Source organism: Hyperoodon ampullatus, assembly GCF_949752795.1.
Source record: "Hyperoodon ampullatus genome assembly, chromosome: 2".
Taxonomy (NCBI): Eukaryota; Metazoa; Chordata; class Mammalia; order Artiodactyla; family Ziphiidae; genus Hyperoodon; species Hyperoodon ampullatus.
The window spans coordinates 48528778-48544938 of NC_136915.1; the positions used below are offsets into that span (position 1 = coordinate 48528778).

Here is a 16161-nt window from a genome sequence, read left to right on the forward strand (position 1 = left end):
GCTGAATAACCCCATGATCTTCAATCATTGCTCGTGTGACCCATGTGTAGTCCCCTCATCATCCTCTCTCCCTCCTTATAGGCATTAGTTTTTTGTCAATGCCCCTCTTAGTGTATAGCACAGAAACATTTATGCTGCAGTATAGATGTGGAAGATTTTCTCCTGTGATATATGACATTGGTTCTTCTTTTCTTTTCCCCATCTCAGGTGCAAAGATCATTCTCCTAAGTTCATGGGTCACTATATACAAGGCCCCCTTGTTTCTTTATTCCTCATTGTCTGCATTCCTGACTTTTATTTCTCCCTCCTGATTAGGCACTCAGTCTAATGTGAGAAAGATTAGATGAGGGTTTATGTCAGTGTCAATCATGTAGTTGTTTTTTATGCATGTATATTTCAATTTGCATAAATGGTATTATGCTATAAACTATATTTTCTTTTTTTTTAACTAAAGGCTATTATTAAGATCTGTCCACATCACCATGTTGACAATCATTTCCTTGACTATAATTTCTGCATAGTATTTCCTTGACTATAATTGCTGCATAGTATTCCTGAGTGTACATCCAGCTCATTTTCTAAATCCATCCCCTCAATGACAGTAAAGAGGTGACCTCCTTCTCCCAGCTGCTACATATAATATTGTGATGAGCATCCTCACTCACGTCCCATTTATGAGACATTCTCTTGGATCAGTTTTAGTTGCCAGAATCTCCTTGAGCTAGCTTAGCAAAAAAAAAAAAAAAAATATATATATATATATATATATATATATATATATATATATATAATGGAGAGAATTCTTATTTTTAAATGGTTGGAAGAAAGCAGGATTTAGGCCAAGCTTCCAGGAATGACACCTGGAACTACACAGCAGAACTGACCCACCAGGGAGCAATGGGCCAGAGGACCTAGAAACCAACACCACCTCTTTGAAAGCAGGGAGGCCCATTGCCCAGCTTCTTGATACTCACCATGTTAGGACCAGATATCAGGCCCTCTACTACATCTTCTGAAAAATAAATTTCAGCTACCTAAAAGTCTTTGCGACCACACGTACCAACAAAAATAACAGACACATCAGAAACAAGACCTCTGCCTCATGATAATCACTTCCACCTTCCAAATATCACATACATACATTGCTTGGAGTAAGCTAGGTCATTAATGGAACCTGAACAATAAGGGCATCTGGAAAATATAGATTTTACCTTTCCATCGCCTAGGGTGCAGGAAATCACGTTCTAAGTGAAGCAGAAGGAAGTTGGCTGAACCAATCTATAGAATTTGCCACAAACAAAGAGTGGGACTGACAGATCACAGGCATATACAAGCTTAATGTGCTCAAGTAGTGCCAGATCATTCTACAGAGTGACTACATAAGTCTACACTCCCACCAGCAGTGCATGACGGGTCCCAATGCCCTCTTCCCTGACAACACTTGGCATTACACAGCTAAAAAATGTTTGCCAACCTAGTTATGATGCCAAAGTAAAAAGCACATTTTTAGTGTTCCAGTACCCCATTGGAGTCAATTGAACTTGATTTCTAACAATTTTTTCTGGTGCTTATGACATGAGCTGCAACCTTACTAATTTTCCTCAAGCCAGTAGTTCCATTTTATATGTAATCTTAAATTCTGGACTTGACATTTATGTTTTTAAAATTTCTTGTAAACAGTATTAGCCTAGTGCCCTGGTCTATCAAGATTATTTTAAAATCTTTCTAACTGTTATCTATTTTTTAAGTGCCCTGTTCAACTCTGAGAGTGTAGAGGGAAAGGGTGTTAATTTTCTATTTTACACATGAGAAGTTCAGAGAAGCTAAGTAACTTGCTCAAAGCCACCCAGTGATATGTGGAAGAGGCATGCTTTGAACCAGGCATGTTTGCAACCAAAGCCATTCACACGCAGGGTCATGTGCTTTGCAAAATCATACAGGGGAATCTGAGGACTAACCCAGACTAACCATTTAAAACATTATTTTCAGAATTACAATAGGCCCTTTTACGGCCTTTGTAAATAAAGTCTAATGAAAAGACACCAAAAGTGACTTAATGGGAAATTTTCAAGATCTTAAAAGATATTATTGCAAAAAATGAGCTTCTCATTAAAAATGGTTCAAGATGGGAAAAGTGTGTTTTTCTGTGACCTCCACACTTTTTGCACCTGCTGTTCACTGGAAATCTCCTTTCTCCATCTGGACAATTCTTGCTTATCCTCCAACACCCAATTCAAGGTGATCTCTTCTGTTTTGTCTGCTCTGATCTCTTCAGAGAGAGAGATTCAAACCTAGGCACTTTGATTCCAGAACCCACACTCTTGACCTTTATATGCAAAAATTAATGTGGAGAGAAACATAAAAACAAACACATAATATGATGTGATTCATCTTACAAAAGACATAACACAAAGGCACAAAGGGCACAGAGAGGAAGAAGCAGCTGATTTACCTGAGAGAATCATGGGAGCTTTTCAGAGGATGTGATTGTTGAACTCACCCTTGAAGAAGAAGCAAGATTTGCCAGGTAGACAAGGTAGATAGAGAATTTCAGACAGAGAGAGCAGTAACAGCAAAGGCAGGGAGGAATGAAAGAGCATCTTTCTCCTAAAAGCATAATGATACACTCTTCCCCCAAATATCAGTCAAAGGGTGTTTTATAAATAACTCTGGATCTTAGAGATCATCTTTATAGTAAATTTTTACTTTACATTTTTAAAATGTATTTTAAAACTAGCTTGTTTTCACTAATCAGTCAATGGTACAACTAGGATGGCTGGTGTTTCCCCAAATTCTCTGATGACAAGACTTGTCTGGGGTTCTTGTTAAATACACAGCCTCCTGGGTCCCTGGAGCTCCTCATTCAATGGGTCTGGGATGAAGTCAGAAACTTGTAATGTCGAACAAGTACCCCCAGGAAATTCCCATCAACAGAGAAGTTTGATGAACACTAGGTGGGCCCTGATGTCCAGCACTCCTCTGATGATACTTTGCAGAGGAGGAAAACTCCAGTGCAGCAGTCAGCCTCCTGGTCAGTTAACAATTAAATCGTGTGAACCACTGCGCTGAATAACTCGAAGATATATTTCATTAAAGAAGGTGACCATGAGCAGTGTGCTCGGTGTCTCTTTCTTCAACAGTGTTTGGGCAGAACTGACCCAGGGACACCCCTTCCTCTAGCCTCTGACCACCCGCCAACCATTTTTCCAGCCACAACTTTCAGAACCAACCAGTCAGCTATCCTCGGCCTCTGGGACCAGCCAACACCATTTTTTGAGCTTAGCTCCTTATTGCTGATCAACCATGAGCTCCTGGATTTTTCAGAATTATTCTATCCAGGTGGAGACCGCCATCCACCGCCTGGTGAACCTGCATCTGCAGGCCTCCTACACCTACCTCTCTCTCTGGGCTTCGATTTCCACCACGATGATGTGGCTCTGGAGGGCGTGGGTGACTTTTTCCATGAATTGGCTGAGGAGAAGCACAAGGGCACCGAACATCTCTTAAAGATGCAAAATCAGCGCTGCGGCCATGCCCTCTTCCAGGACTGCAGAAGCCATCTCAAGATGAGTGGGGTAAAGTCCAGGATGCTGTGGAAGCCACCCTGTTCATGGAGAAGAACCTGAACCAGGCGCTTTTTGCTCTGCATGCCCTGGTTTCTGCCCACACAGACCCCCGGCTCTCAGACTTCCTGGAGGGCCGCTTCCTGGATGAGCAGGTGAAACTCATCAAGAAGATGGGTGACCACCTGACCAACCTCTGCAGGCTGGCTGGTCCCCAGGTGGGGCTGGGCAAGTATTTTCTTGAAAGGCTCACGCTCAAGCACGACTAGGAGCCTCTGGAGCCCAGCAGCCTTTGAGAAGCCCCTCTGGTGTCAGTGCTTCTGCCTGAAACCTCTCTCTGCAGCCACTGAACAGCTTTTTAACTGTCCTGGAGCCCTCTCCCAAGCCTTGGACCAAATGGAAACAGTAAAGCTTTTTGCAGCAAAAAATACTAACAATAATAGTAATGTGAATTCGGAAGGCTTGAACCACATTTCTCTTTATAGACCCAGTGCCTGACACTTTTCCTGCACTGTCTCATCCAATCCCCTCAACGCTCCTGCCAGGTAGATATTCTTTTACATTGTACAGATTTGGAAACCGAAACTCAAGAGGTTTGGGAAATTGTAGGTCATGAAGCTTATAGTAAGTAGCCAAATTGAAATTTAAAGCCAAATTCATCTGAATCCAGAGACCATGTTCTTCCCATTATCCCAGATTCTGGAAGGGTCTATGGCAGATTCTATCTTCACAAAGTCAATCTATACAAATGTCTAGCCACAGTTGAAGTCTGCATGCCTTTCCTCAGGATCTCTCCATTTTAGGTTGACCTTTCACTGACCTTTCCTCCCCCACCCCACCTGCTTCACTCCAAGAAGCCATCCAGTTTTCTCCTTGCCACTCCATTGCAATTTTCCACCCAGATTATTTGTGTCTATAACAAGCAAGGCCACCCCAATGTCTGGCTTTAAAAGAAGCATGAGTCTTCATTCCCGAGGCAATGAGACCTTTTTTTCCAAGTTCCTTCCTTCAAAGTTCATGAACTTAATAAAAAATAAGACCAGCTCTATTACAGCCCAGACCTCTGCTGCAGGAAGCCAGGGCTGACTGAGTAAACTCAGTGCCTGAATGAAAAAGAAAATGTATTCATAGATCAGTGCTGTCTTTGCCTTCCACCGACCAAATCCATAGACACACTGGGAGGCACCACAGCCCACATCTGAGCTTCCTGGTTACACACTACAGGTGACATTCACGTCACAAGGGCAAAGTGGACCTTGATATAGAGACGTTTACAGTCTTTGTTTATAGTCTTTTCTCCCCCTTGGAAGCAGAGCTTTGGAGAAGCCTGACACTTGACTCTTCAAAGTTGTTAGAGACGTGCATCCATCCAATCCCACACAGAATAGTATGAAAAACCCAGGGGATGCATGGAAGGAGTTACTCCAGGCTGTTTCTCATTGGCCTCTTGTTCCTCAGTGCCAGTGGCCATTGCCACATGCTTCTGCAGCTGCCCAGTAATGGTCCCACGGTGGCCCCTACCATCACTTCAGCCCTCCAAATGGCTCCTCTTCTGAGAATCTTAAAGGTCACTAGTATTCCCCTCCCCTAGTATTCCCCCACTAGTATTCCCAACTCCTAGCAGCTCACTTGTATCCCTACTGCTCTAAGGCCTCCCTGAACCCTCCAGGAACTTGGTTCACCTGCCCATCAGTCCCCTGTTAGCATTCACACATCTGTTCAGAAGACATGTTCTGAGTGCCGATCATGCTCCCGGCATGAGGGATTCACCTTGGATAAGACTCATCCTTGCTTTCCTACCAGCCTCACCTCCTTCCCTGCCCAAACTCTCCTCTCACCATCCTATGGATGCTTCATTCTGCGCCACTCAATCACTCATCTTCTCTGCTTTGGCTGCCAAGCTGCTGGAGAAGTTTGCCTAACGAGGCTGAATTGCACCAGAAAAGAATTAGCCAACTCTGCTTTGGCTTCAGTTTCTACATCACAATGCTGCAATGTGAAACAGAGGAGGGAAAGAATTTAAACCCCTAGTATACCATGTAACACAGGTAGGTGTTCAATAGATACTCCATCCAATTGCTGTGTTCTCTGAGCCACAGACCCTCATCAGGAAAATGGAGGCAGCAAAACATCAAAGTCTTTAGGCCATAGAGAGGATTCAAAAACAAACATGTCAAAAGCCATTATTCCCTTGTGCCTTCCCCTAAATGAACATGGTCTGCCTGGGCTTTGGATCCCACACCATTGCCTGAGTTCTAGGTGGTTTCTAATCAGTGGCTTCACACTATTGCTATTGCATCAGAGGAGCTCTGCTGATGACAGGTTTAAGACCTGCTAGGCTCCTAGAGCCTGTGCCACTGCCTCCTAATTCTCAGCTAAGACCATCAAAAAGATTGCAGAAAGATACAGGAAACAAATCTCAGGAGGCCCTGCAGCCCGGGAGGTTTGGTGCAAGGAAATGTAACATCTCAGTGCCTGGAGCTCAGTGCTCCCAGGCCCTCGGCCCCCATCCCAGATGTGGTGGGCAGCAATGATGAGGAGTGGGTTGTATTTCCTGTGAATTAAGCCATCGGGTGGGAGAACAATGTCATCATTGATGGGGAAAGGTCACTGAAATTCCAAGGACACTTGAGGCCTTTCACTGAGTTGAGACAGAAATGCCTAATGTTAATCCTACGTAATATGAGACAACCCACTTTCTAATGACAACCCACTTTCTAACGGGCCTACTGGCAGCTCAATTGGCCATTCACTGTGATTCAGTGCATCCTCAAGGAAGTGGTTTGGAAGGGAGGGAAATTTCTTTTTTTCTTTTAATCTGTGGTCCAAAACTCTCCCAGAATATATTAGCACGGGCTATTCTGATTCTTGGTGGAAAAGGTGTTCGCTCCATTCAACACTTACTTAGTTGGAAGGCGAGGGGTTCCAACCTCCACAAATAGTGAAATCAATATTCTTTCATTTATTAAACACACATTAATGGGGCACAGAATGTAATGAACACACAGGCTATTTCTGCTGCCCTCCTTAGGGTGGTTTTTGGCCGTGACCTTGGCTCTAAGGCCCATGTCTTTGCCCTCGTACTTTAGAGTTCATTCCTTTATTTGACAAATACTTAATCTGTGCTTCCCTTCTTCCAGGCACCGTAGTGAGGGATAAAATGGCCAACAAGACAGAGCCATTCTCTCTCCCCTTACACAGTTTATTCACTAACTGGAAAGTCAAACCATGACTTTATTCATTACAATTAAGTGGCACAAGTGTAATGCCAGGGGAAGTGCAGGATCCTCTGAGAACATAGAGCAGGCCCTCTGTAAGAGGAGAAAGGAAGGGGAATTTAAGAGGATCTTTGGAGAAGCTGACATTTCAGCTGGGCCTGGACAGAAGGCTAAGAGTTAGCCTGGGGAAGGGGGAGCAGGAAATAAGGGGGACAAAAGAAGGGCACTGTCCCTGGGCTGGAGGGAGTAGGGAGTGGAAGGGGTGAGGCATGGCTGATGCAGAGTGAGCAGAGGCAGGGGAGGGCTGCCTGTCCCACTCCAGCTTTCCAGCTGCATGACGTCTCCAGCCCTGTTTCAGCTCCAAGCTTTGCAACCTGCTTAGCTTGGGGACAGGAAGTTCCAACCTCCAAACACAGTGAAATCAATATTCTTTCATTTATTAAACACACATTAATGGGGCACCGAAGGTAATGAACACACAGGCTATTTCTGCTGCCATCCTTAGGGTGGTTTCTAGCCTGTAACCTTGGCTCTGAGGCCTATCTTCAGTGACAGCCCAGCCCCCAGAGTCCCAGGAAAGCTCCAGCTTCCCAGGGGCCACTTGTCAGGGACGGGAATCCAGACCACCTCCACTCATGTCTCCAGGGTCAGATTCCCATAATTAGAAGAAAAGGTCAGAGTGGGGAGGCGCAGGTGGTCCACTGAGTGGGACCCATGGTGCAGTGTTTCTGACACAGCGAGCTGTTTCCTCACTCCTTTTCTTTGTCTTCGCTGGCAAGGAAATGATCTTCAGGAGAGTCGGGCACTGGAAGTGAACTCTTTGTCTCCCTAAATGAGTTCTCATCTCCTGGCTTGGATTAAACTCTGTACCAGAAATGAGAGTTTCTGCAGATAAAACTTTAAGGAAACATGAAGAACAAGAGCAGAGTTGAAGGATAGGGGTGTGACCAACATTTTTATTTTTAACAATGAGAAAAAAGTAGACACAGGAAAAGTCAGTGGTGGCCTTGACACCGAGACCAAGCCAGGATGAAGACAGGTGATCAAGGAGGAGGCCCCAGGATATCAGAGAAGAAAGCAGTGGTGACCAGGAGAGCAAGCTCACTCAGCTGGCTGCCTTTTTGTGGACAGATACAAGTTGGCAGTTTAGCACAAGTCCAAAGTTTCTCTGGGATTCAACAAACACGTGCCAAACACTTCCTTGGCAATCCCTTAAGATACATTCAACAAACGTACGCTAAATGTGGTGTGTCTGCAGAGTCAAGGCCAGAGCATACGAGAGCACAGAACAGAGTCACCTACCCCAGCCTGTGGCAGGTCTGAAACGCATCCTGAGAGAGGGCCACCCGAGCAGATAAAGCACACATCTGGCACACGGTAGGGTATAGGGTAGAAGCAGGTAGTACAGCATGGTACAAGCACTACAGCCAGACTGCCTGGGGTCAAAGAGGGCCCTGCCATTTACTAGCTGTGCTACCCTGGGCAAGTTCCCCTAACCTCACTGTGCCTCAACTTCCTCATCTATAAAATGAGAATAAGAATAATACTTCGCTCATAAGTTTGATGTGAAAATTTTGCAAGAGTCAATATAGGCAAAGTGCTGAGAATGGCACCTGGTAAGTGCTACATAAATGTTAGCTATGATTAAGGAGATGTGTGGTTAAGTTTTTTTTTTAATTAATAATCTTCATTTTAAAGCAGGTTTAGGTTTTTAGAAAAGCTGAGCAGAAAGTACACAGAATTCCCATATACCCCTCCCTTCCACACACAATTTCCCCTACTGTTGGCATCTTGCATTAGTATGGTACATTTGTTACAATTGATGAGCCGATACTGACATAGTATTATTAACTAAAATCCACAGTTTACACTAGGGTTCACTCTGTGTTGTACATTCCATGGGTTTTGACAAATGTATAATGTCAGGTATCAGCCATTACAGAATCACACAGAATAGTTTCACTGCCCAAAATAATCTATGTTCTATCTCTTCCCTTCCTCCACCCCCAACTCCCTATCCCTTGGCAACCACTGATTTTTTTTTATTATCTCCATAATTTTACCTCTTCTAGAATGTCATATTGTTGGAACCATACAGTACATAGCCTTTTCAAATTGGCTTTTTTCACTTAGCAATATGCATTTAAATTTTCTTCATGCCTTTTCCCTGATTAAGTTTTTATAAATGGTGGGTATATTCATACCAAGTTGAATGACAATACTCAAAGGAAGCTGAATAAAGAGTCTTTACCTTGTCATTCTAAAGAAAGTTCTGCTAATATTTGCCTTTGGAACTATGCTATTTCATCCCCCAGTGAAGTCCGACCACTAAGGGTTTTTGTCCCTAGTTAAGTAAATCCTTTAAAATACAAACATTCCTGGGAGGTCACATTTTAAATATTACTGGTCTAGAACTATAGCATTATTCAGCTTGAAGGAGCTTCAGTATAAAATGTTCCCAAACCCGTATTTTTCTTTAACATCTTTATTGGAGTATAATTGCTTTACAATGGTGTGTTAGTTTCTACTTTATAACAAAGTGAATCAGCTATACATATACATACATCCCCATATCTCCTCCCTCTTGCATCTCCCTCCCACCCTCCCTATCCCACCCCTCTAGGTGGTCACAAACACCTAGCTGATCTCCCTGTGCTATGCAGCTGCTTCCCACTAGCTATCTATTTTACATTTGGTAGTGTTTATATGTCCATGCCACTATCTCACTTCGTTCCAGCTTACCTTCCCCCTCCCCGTGTCCTCAAGTCCATACTCTACATCTGCGTCTTTATTCCTATCCTGCCCCTAGGTTCTTCATAACTATTTTTTTTCTTAGATTCCATATGTATGTGTTAGCATACGGTATTTGTCTTTCTCTTTCTGACTTACTTCACTCTGTATGACAGACTGTAAGTCCATCTACCTCACTACAAGTAACTTAATTTTGTTCCCTTTTATGGCTGAGTAATATTCCATTGTATATATGTGCCACATCTTCTTTATCCATTCATCTGTCGATGGACACGTAGGTTGCTTCCATGTCCTGGCTATTGTAAATAGAGCTGCAAAGAACATTGTGGTACATGACTCTTTTGAATTATGGTTATCTCAGGGTGTATGCCCAGTAGTGGGATTGCTGGGTCATATGGTAGTTCTATTTGTAGTTTTTTAAGGAACCTCCATACTGTTCTCCATAGTGGCTGTATCAATTTACATTCCCACCAACGGTGCAAGAGGTTTCCCTTTTCTCCACACCCTCTCCAGCATTTATTGTTTGTAGATTTTTTAAGGATGGCCATTCTGACTGTTGTGAGGTGATACTTCATTGTAGTTTTGATCTGCATTTCTCTAATGATTAGTGATGTTGAGCATGCTTTCATGTGTTTGTTGGCTATCTGTATATTTTCTTTGGAGAAATGTCTATTTAGGTCTTCTGCCCATTTTTGGATTGGATTGTTTGTTTTTTCTGATATTGAGCTGCATGTAAATTTTGGAGATTAATCCTTTGTCAGTTGCTTCATTTGCAAATATTTTCTCCCATTCTGAGGGCTGTCTTTTCATCTTGTTTATGGTTTCCTTTGCTATGCAAAAGCTTTTAAGTTTCATTAGGTCTCATTTGTTTATTTTTGTTTTTATTTCCATTACTCTAGGAGGTGGGTCAAAAAGGATCTTGCTGTGATTTATGTCATAGAATGTTCTACCTATGTTTTCCTCTAAGAGTTTTATAGTGTCTGGCCTTACATTTAGATCTTTAATCCATTTTGAGTTTATTTTTGTGTATGGTGTTAGAGGGTGTTCTAATTTCACTCTTTTACATGTAGCTGTCCAGTTTTCCCAGCATCACTTATTGAAGAGGCTGTCTTTTCTCCATTGTATATTCTTGCCTCCTTTATCAAAAATAAGGTGACCATATGTGCGTGGGTTTATCTCTGGGCTTTGTAGCCTGTTCCATTGATCTATATTTCTGTTTTTGTGCCAGTACCATACTGTCTTGATTACTGTAGCTTCGTAGTATAGTCTGAAGTCAGGGAGCCTGATTCCTGCAGCTCCAGTTTTCTTTCTCAAGATTGCTTTGGCTATTCGGGGCCTTTTGTGTTTCCATACAAATTGTGAAATCGTTTGTTCTAGTTCTGTGAAAAGTGCCATTGGTAGTTTGATAGGGATTGCATTGAATCTGTAGATTGTTTGGGGTAGTATAGTCATTTTCACAATGTTGATTCTTCCAATCCAAGAACATGGTATATCTCTCCATCTGCCAAACCCATATTTTAGAGATGGGAATCAGACAGAGAGGTGACTTAGTGAAGAGTACACAGTCAAAGACAAGCAACACGTCATTCATCTAGGAAGTCACCTGTCACTTGAATGCAGGTTTGGAGAGGGAGGGCCAGTAACCACACAGCCTGAACTGAGAAATTAAAATACAAGTTTCAACAAAAAGATCTTTTGAATTTCATCCATGAACATATACGTGTATAATCATTTAATTATTTCATGTATAACCTTTATCAGTAATAACAACATTAAAGTTAGGGCTATTTATTTACCAACATATACTTATTGGGTGCCTACAAAATATAAGACAATAAGCTAGGTGTAAAGATATGCAGGTGAAAATAATACAGGCTTGCAGAAAGTAGGAATGAATGACTGCCTGGGGCAATCCAGGAAGGCTTCCCTGAAGAGGTAGCATTTGATCAGGCCCTGAAGGGTGAACAGATATAGGTGGGAAAAGAAGGACACTAGAGTGAACCTGGGAAGAGAAAAGTGTGGGATGTTTATTCAGGATTAGTGAGCAGTATGACTGGCCGAGAAGAGAACACACGGGGGAGTCACAGAAGTGAGGCTGCATATTCCCCACTACGGTGTCAAGGTGACCGTAGGCTGCAGAGGGACTGGCCTGGGCAGAGCCCTCAGAAAGCTAACTCCTCCAATGTCACCACCGTTCCCAAGGCCCAGGTTGCTCCACCAGGGTCAAGTGTCCAGCCACCCACTGAACACTTGCCAAAAGGCAGTCTACAGCAGGTTCTTAGAGAACTCAAGGACTCCCTGCTTCCTCCCTGTGTCCTTGGCGGCCGTGTCCTCATTGTGCTGTCTAAGGAACAAGTTTCCTCTCGAAGGGCAGACAATAGAATTCTTTTGAGAGAGACTTCTCAGGCATGAGTCGTCCCAAGGCAACCTTAATTCAGCCGGGGGTGGGGGGGGGTGGGGAGTGGAGGGTGGACTTTCCTTCCTGGAAGTCCAGCTTATTAGTGAATTGCCTCCCCACCCTCATCCCACCCCTGCTGGCAGCCCTGCACTTCCAGCCCCCATTCCTCTGTTAACACAGCAGCCTCCCACCAGCCCTTGCAGTCAGGATGGGCTTAAGCGACTTTCTCCATTAAATTCCAGACTCTTTATTTGATGCAACCGTTTTTCCACCAGCCTCCCCAAGCTTATCAGAGAAAAGAAGGCTCTGGGTCTGCAAGATACCCCACTCAAATAAATGCCCAGTTGACAAGCAAGCGCTGCCGTGTCAAAGAGGAATCAGGAGTGTGGTTGACAAGGACGAGGTCTTGGGAAAGTGAGGGTTGTTTGGGACTGATCTCCCACAGTCCTTTCAACACTTACCTCCCTCCTGACTGCCTCCCCGTCTCTGTAGATGAAGGCACGCATGCGTGCGCATGCGTGCGCACATAACAGTGGTCCTCTTATTCCCTGTACTCAACCCATTATCACTCCCCACTGCTAAGCTTTCCTGACCCCTCATGTCCCCACTAATTCTGATACCGTCATGCACCTCAACACCACGGGACACAGTGGGATGGAGTGGTGAGAACAGGGGCTTTCAACTCCTACAGACAGGGGCTATATTGCAACCCTAGTACCTATGTATTGTTCGGACCGTGTATAAACCTCCCTCAACCCCAGTTTCTGCACCAGCAACCTGGAGATAAAGAAAATGAAAGGACTAAAGTATATAAAGTGTGTAAATAACGAAGAACAGTAGCTCACACAGAGTGTAATTCCAGGTGATTTCCTTTCCTCTGCCTCCCTTAACAAATTAAACTCAATTGCATTCAAACAAGCACAGTACCGGAATGTCCCTTCAAGGGAACAGAGAAACAGTATGATGGGGAGGACAAAGGCTCAGAGACAGATCCTATCTCATACAATACAAATTTTTATTGCAAAGAACAGAAACCCCAACTCAAATTGGCTTCAGGGAGGGGAAAAAAAGAGTTAATTGCTTTGGCGAAACTGATCAATACTCCCAAGATCTATTCTCCCATCCTTCTCTTTAGTAATAGAACTCCCTGTCTCCCATGATGGAAAGGTTGTGACCGTCTGTCCCACACACGCTCCAGAGGCTGCGTTTCCCAGCCTCCCTTGCTTCTAGCCGTGACCGTGCAGTGGAATGTAAATGAAAGAGATGAGTACAGTTCTCAGGTTACTTTCTTTAAAAAGAAGCTGATCGCTCTACATATCTTCTTGTGCTCTTCCTCTGGGTTGTGAAATGGGTCAACTGAAGCAATCACTTGGGACCTAGAGTTGGAAGCCACATGTTGAGAATGGCAGAGCTACTCTGGCAGCCCTAGACCACTTACCTCTGGACTGTTATGTGAGAGAGAAATAAACTTCTATATTGCTTAAATCCTTTTGCTGGGGAGTCTATGTAATAGCAGCCTAGCCTCCAACTTACTAACATAATTAATTTCAGGTGAGACTTGATTCAGCAGTTTCCAACAATGTCACCAAGAACCTGGTTTCTTTCATTGTCTCTGTTCTGCTTCCAGTGGTGTCTGTCTTATTCTCAGACTCTGCCTGACCCCCTCCCATAATTGGTCCCTAGTCCTCCAGCCCTAAAACATCTCCAGGGACTTCCCTGATACTAACAAAAATTTCTGCAGCCAGTACTAACCTCAAATCCTCACACAACACACTGTAGAGAAGAGGAATATTTTCTACTCTTAGCATCACGAATTGGCAAGAGGGACACTAAAGGACAGACAGATAAGCTAGTAAACTTAAAAGGCCAACAGTTATTCATTTTCTCCTTTGCACATCTTGCTTAACTCTTTAGCTAGAGCCATTAGCTTAGTATTTACACCAAGAACTGTGGACTTTAGAATCCAGCTCTAATATTCAGACCATGCTCCCTCAGAGCCCTCTTGGGTTTCTACTGTGGGAGACAAACACCTTTTTCCCACAAAGTCCAAGATACACAAAGGAGGAAACTAATTCCCCAAAATGAAATTAAGTGCTCTGAGGAAGTGGAAATCAATGCTGGGAAGCTAAACAATGGTAAATGTCCACTCCATCACCTATATACTTATATCATTCAAACTTGTAATTCCAGCCCAAACCTCTCTCCTGTGACTCAGACAGGGACAGGACCAGAGTGACACAAGAAAGAAGCCCAGGAAATTTTTAATTTCCTGAAAAATCTAAGGAAACACTCATTCTCAAGTACTGACCCTGTACTAGTTGGACCCTGAGAGTGAATGCCTCCTTAAATTTTGCTTCCTAACTCTAGTCCTGACCCCTGACCCTCAAGCCTGTGTACTGGCCATTTATCTACCAGGATATTTCTTAGGCTGCTTAAGTTCAAGCATGGTTAAGATAGATCCTGTCACCTACCACTTCCCAACCTTGTCCTTCGACGCTCCCTATGACACTACCACCTACCACCTATCTAGGTGCTCAAGAAAGATTCTTGGGAATCATCTTTGATGTCACCCTGTCTTCATCTCCCTCTAGACAATCACCAAGTCCTAACCATTCAACTTTGTTTAGTCAGCCCTCCACAACCACAGATGCAAAACCCCCGGATACAAAGGACCAACTGTACTCATTGTACTATGCCATTTTATGTAAGGGACTTGAGCATCTGCAGATTTTGATATTCAGGGGGCTCCTGGAACCAAGCCCTCACAGATACTGAGGGATGACTGTACATGTCTCCAAAATCCATCCCCTTCGCCAACGCTGCCATGCCTGTGACACTAAACTAAGTTACTCTCATCTTTCCACTTGAAATTTGCAACAGCCCCATACCTGGTCTTCCCACTTCCAGTCTTGCTTTCCTCCAATCACTTTTTCCTATCATAAACAGAATGGTCTTTCCTAATTTTACTTACAAAGTAGTCCCCCACAATTTGACCCCACTGACTTCTCCAGGCTTGGTTATTACAACTACAGCCATATTGTCTTCTCTTGGTTCCTCAATCCCTCCATGCTTCTCGAACTTTCTTTACATGTTCTTCCTCCTCCCACCCACCTCCCCCATAACTTCTTTATTCTTAGAGTATTAGCTTAAACTTTATTTCCTCCCAAAGGCCTTCCTGACCCATAGACTAGGGGAAGCCCTTCTCTATGCTCCTATAACACCTAGTTCTACTTTTAAGACACTCATCAGATTTCTGAAAAACACTTGTTTACTGTCTGCTTTTCCTGACTGGCTATACGATCCTTGAGTTGCTTATCATAAGTTGGATGAATGTTTGAGGTAAGAACCAACTCTACAAATCCCAAAATTACTACCCTGGCAATGCATTTATTTATTCAGCTATCATATACTAAGCCTCCAGAGGGTGCCAGGACTGTGCCAGGCATCGAAGCTGCAGAGATTAAAGAGACATAATCCATACCCTGAGGGCACTCAGAGTCTAGTATACCAGTGAGGAGCCCAAGCTTCAGAGTCAGAGGCCTTGTTTCTCTCACTTGTAAAATGAGACTATGGGCTATAACAGATGTCTCTAGTACTTTCATCATGTTCTGTTGATCTACCCCTGACTTCAGTTGCAACTGTAATGGGTATTTCCATGCAAACTCAGAATCATCTTGTACTGTCAGCTTCCTACCTCAAGCAAGTATTTCCCATCTTTCAGCATCCTCCCCCAGAGCTTTCTCCAATATTGCCTTAATTTACTTACCTGTGTAGGTAAGCTCACCCCAGGAGTGTAGGAGCACCTATGACCCCCCAGATTCTAGGACTGTTCCTAATCCACAAGGCATGGTGGCTGGTGGGTAAATGTCCCAACCTCCCACTTTTCTTGGAGACAGAATTGAACCCCCAATGCCCACAGGCATGACCTCAAAACACACACTCATTTTGCCTTTTCTTCCTTCTCTGTCTCTCTCTCCCTGTTCCCTCACTCCTTCTTCTTGGGATCCCTGTACCAGTACCCAGATCCTTGTATCAGGCTTCACTTTGAGTGGAACCCAAATTAGAGTACCAAATTCACAAGGTTATTCCAAAGACTAACTGTGGCAACATGAGCGAAATGTTTAACACAGTTCCTAGCACACTGTCAGTGCTTAATAAATTGTAATTTAGCTATTCTATTCCTGGTGGGGGAGATGGACAGGTATAATCCAATAAGATAAATGCTATAATA

General features: G+C 43.6%; 1 pseudogene across 1 annotated transcript; it reads left to right on the plus strand.

Annotated features, from left to right (window-relative positions):
• Nucleotides 1-3303: 3303 nt before the first annotated feature.
• Nucleotides 3304-3832, plus strand: LOC307049120 (ferritin light chain-like; annotated as a pseudogene). Its single transcript has one exon. The product of its transcript is annotated as a ferritin light chain-like (transcript).
• Nucleotides 3833-16161: the final 12329 nt, after the last annotated feature.